Source organism: Sinocyclocheilus rhinocerous, unplaced genomic scaffold, assembly GCF_001515625.1.
Source record: "Sinocyclocheilus rhinocerous isolate Xijiao unplaced genomic scaffold, SAMN03320098_v1.1 scaffold706, whole genome shotgun sequence".
NCBI classification, from domain to species: Eukaryota; Metazoa; Chordata; class Actinopteri; order Cypriniformes; family Cyprinidae; genus Sinocyclocheilus; species Sinocyclocheilus rhinocerous.
The window spans coordinates 437,864-442,327 of NW_015632479.1; the positions used below are offsets into that span (position 1 = coordinate 437,864).

Genomic DNA, 4,464 nt, shown 5'->3' on the forward strand with positions numbered 1-4,464 from the left:
CCCTTCATAATGCAGAGGTCAGCTGCCTGCTCTGCCAATAGTTAGAAATGGCACTATAGTGTTTAATAAACAGCTGTTTTACTAAATTCTGCTGAGGTGAAATTCAGTGCAGTCATGTATCGTGATACGTATCGTATCGTGACTTTGCTGGTGATACACAGCCCTAGTATATACGTAGATTTGTAAAGACATGAGGGTTAGTAACTAATGACAACTTTAATTTTAGGGTGAACTATTAGTATAAATTTAAGTTAAAATTAAATTAAGTTTATTAGTTTAAACAACTTGACCGTCTAACACTTGCACTCTCTATTCTATTTCTATTTTATCTACTTGTTTTCTTTTCATTCATTAAAAAATTGACCCTCTAACATTAGCACTCTATTGTATTTCTATTTGATCTACTTTTCCTTTTATTAAAAAATTGACCCTCTAACATTAGCACTCTATTCTATTTCTATTTTATCTACTTTTCCTTTTATTAAAAAATTGACCCTCTAACATTAGCACTCTATTCGATTTATTTTCCATCTACTTGTTTTATTTTTATTTATTATTAAAAAAACCTTGTCTAACTGGGGCTTACACATTGTTGCTCTTTTGTTGGATTGATTGCTTCTATTGTCCTCATTTGTAAGTCGCTTTGGATAAATGCATCTGCTAAATGACTAAATGTAAATGTAAATTTCAGTCTGTTCCTCACACAAAGCTGTTATAAAATATAGCCTAGTCATATGGACCACACTGCAAAAAAAATATTTTTTCAAAGTTGTATAAAAGAAAGATTATTGGCATACAATTTGCAAGAAAATACTATTTCAGTTAGGGCTGCTCGATTATGGCAAAAATCATAATCACGATTATTTTGGCCAATAATAAACATGAATAAATATACTTATATAAATCAAGCACGTCCCATTTTGCAAAATTCACGTTACATGATTTTACTGATTTGCACGTGAAATTGGGCTTTTATGGAGGAACGAAAGCACAGCGCTGGAAAAGGGGCGGAATGGGGCGGAATAATCGTTTTATCTCGATCATTGTATTTTCATAATCGTTGGAGGCCAAAATCGAAATCGCAATTGTTTTTCGATTAATTGCACAGCCCTAATTTCAGTCACTCTACTTAAAAATGTCATGCTTAATTTGATGCATTACTTGCCCTTTTTTGTAATTGTTAAATTTACTAGCAATTTCTGAGTGAAAATTGCTTTTACACAGTTTTCTTCAATGTACTTTATGGTTGGCTATTGTTTTAATTGACAATATCCGTTGCCCATTAACTTTAATTATTTAGAATGCCAACATAACAGGCCATGATGCAAAGCTCAACAGTTTCCAGTTTGTTGATGAGGGAGATTAAAACTGATCAAAACACAAAAACAGCCAAAAGGACGAGTTTTTAGGAGAGACATCAATGTTTTGGGTCACAACAACTGTTTTATTGCAAACGCAAGCAGCACAATAGCAAAGCTACGTTATTTTCAGGTAGCTCTTCTTATTTTGCAGCATACATGTGTCCAGACGTGCAGTGTCGTCTGTTAAAACACACTTATGTAAACCCTCCAACTCAGGAACACCCGAGGGCTATGAATCAGACGCATTTCATATTCAACACCTGGCAAACGGCAGCTCCTTGGGTCTAAAGCGAACGGTGAACTCCAGAGGCTTGATGTGTCGCGTAAAATCTGGTTTCTGAAACAAACTCTGCTTTAGTCTTCTAAGTTGATTTTCTCTGGTCTTTGTCCTAGAAATGGGTGTCGTGGCAAAGCCCAAAGACGAGAATCTCAAAGCATATTTAACATTTCCATGTGGTTTTGAGGGGGCTAACGTTCTCCGAGTTGAGCACCGTGACCCACAGTCCTCAGCAGTTTCTCCTAATAAGGGCATATTGGGGGCAGTCTTTATTAATCAACAATCTGCCACTGTAATCATAATCAGTGTGAAAAGGGATAAAAGTTGTCAGTGTTTTACTGCCAAAAGTGTTGATTTCAGCTGGAAACTGCAGTGAACTGTATGTATAGGTACGTTTTTGCGAAAAATAGAGCTTGGGTTGAAAGGAACGATCAGCTAAGGAAACTGAAGACCTCAGTATATAGAGGTAAAACAGACTCGCTATGAGAAGATTCCCAGGAGACGAGAGAAAAATCAATTAAGACATTCAGGAAAATCCATTTAGCCTCTTAGAAGTGAGCTAGTGTGTCATGTGCTCAAATATCAGATCAATTCACAACCACCTTTACTAGAGACAAAGCATTTCAGCACTATAACATGCAAAACAAAGTCAGAGTCTGACACTTTGTTCTCAGGAATACTTAAAAACCTTAAGCACATTTTTTTTCCTGCACAAATAAAATGAAGCCAAAGCACCCCTGCTAGGCATCCATACTCCGAAGTGTCCATTTTCTTGACCTAATTTAACAGCATTTCCCAAAACTCCCTGCACAAAAATGAAAATACTACTTATAAAACGGATAGTTCCGGTCCTTGATTCTGATTGGCTGAGCCGCGTTCAAAGCTGTTGTAAATGACTCTACAAAGTAACATACACCTTTGTTTACATTTGTCTGTTGCTCGGCAACCACTTTGTTGCAACCACAACTGTTTCTGAGGCGCTACATTGTTACACTTTATTTGCTCTGCTTTATTTTGTGAAACCTTACCACGTATATGGAATAACCGTTTTATAAAATTGGATTGTCCTCACCACTCACTGGAAATAAAAACAACGTCCTCCCTCAGCCCTCTCGCACAATGATGCGACTCCAGCCTTCTTCCTCGTGTTGCACAGCAGAATGATGAATTGCACCACGCTAAAAGGCACTGCTGTAGTAAGCAACCGAAGCGTCAGGAGTCGAGGGCTCGGAGGGACGCAGTGCTAGCACTGAGGCCTGTGTGTGGGCTTCACTGTTTACACACAAACGCTGCAATCTCTGCCCAGACCGGGCAGCTAATTTGGTCACCCATGACACATTCCTGTGAAACAAACAGGCTGAGTCGGGCTCTCATTAACCACAGGACCATGTTCTGCTGGTTCCCATCCGATGGACTCCCTCGGTCGTTCTCATCTCTGAGCTGCTGGTGGAGCAACAAACTGTTGCTGGTTTATTTTAGTTCAGGGATGGTGATGTTGTGTTTTTATTGGCGAGGATTCCACTGAGGTTTGGTTAGGCCAGCTTTGAAGAACATGAATGTAGTCTCTCAGCTGAGCGATTAGATTCACAGACCACTGACGTGCAATTGCGTGATCAAAAGATATAAAGAACGGAAGGCTTACCGATTCATCCAGAGCGAAGCGCAAGCAGCCGTGTTCATAAAGGACGAAGAATCGTCGCTGCCATTTCTGCGTTAAAAGGAAGTATTATTAATGTTATTCATATTTGCTAAATTAAACAAACTGTCTAGTGGTTAGTATAGTCTGCATTAAATGAAAGTTTACCCCATCTCATTTCCATTCCTTTTTAAAAGGAAGTGTTTAAGATTAATTTTTTTCTTAAAAAAAAACTAAAACTAAATTTGGATTCACTTGATTAAAAACCTTTTCAAAAGTATTCAACAGAATAAAAAGTTTCTCACAGGAGTGAAATATCTCATTTCTAAGTGCATGTTATTGATCTTATTGTAAACGATTCACCCGTGCATGCATTTCAGCTTTTGATTTTTAATCAAAATGTTCTAACTTGAACTTCTTGTGAAATACTGGACTTCTCCAATCACCTTCATCCAAGTTCAGCCATACATTTCTTCCGATAAGCCGTTTAACTCAGATGTACGTCACTATACGAAATAAAATATCTGTAGCTATTTCTGTTTCATCACAACTTTAATCAAGTTAATTACATGATACATGATAAGTAATTACAGATATTACATTATTGTGGCATATAAATACAGCACTGAATAGACAAAAAGTGTCTTTACAAATCAGTATATTGTTTTAATTTAATTAGCATAAGCCCATCACCAACTTACCATTTCTTAAGTACTGGTATATACACACAAGCAGACTGAATTCCGCCTTGGCCTGCGAGAAAATCAAAACATATTATTAAAATCTTCTAAGTCAACAATGGTACAAGTTGGAACATTTTGTGGTTTGATTGTGATGATGGTCATCACAAGATTGAGATTTTGATCACTTTGAGGGACTAGCATAACCAGTTTTAAAGCGTAAGCTACAGGTGCGAGCTTAGACGCAGCGGAGCAGGGCTAGGCAAGTTAATACAGCTTCACTATGGAGCAGATGTTTTGCCTCAAAGGTTAAAAACGCAGGGTTATTAAGCAGCGTCTCGCCTGCAATCAAAAACGCAAGCTCATCTTATTCAAAGCTGATGCAGCTGACACTTTTACGATCTAACCTTCTCAATGAATGCAATGACCTCAAATTTATGACTTGAATATTCTCTATCCTCGCATGCAAAATAAGGACCAAACAAGACCTTGATGTTGTAAAATTAGCCA

The 4,464-nt window shown here is 37.6% G+C and overlaps 1 protein-coding gene across 1 annotated transcript in view; it reads right to left on the reverse strand.

Annotated features, from left to right (window-relative positions):
* Positions 1-3,345, reverse strand: part of LOC107742597 (myosin phosphatase Rho-interacting protein-like) — a 24,859-nt gene extending 21,514 nt beyond the window's left edge. Inside the window, exon 1 of the mRNA XM_016555640.1 lies at positions 3,281-3,345. The gene's annotated coding sequence lies outside the window, so the exon portion shown is untranslated. The remainder of the gene's footprint in view (positions 1-3,280) is intronic.
* Positions 3,346-4,464: the final 1,119 nt, after the last annotated feature.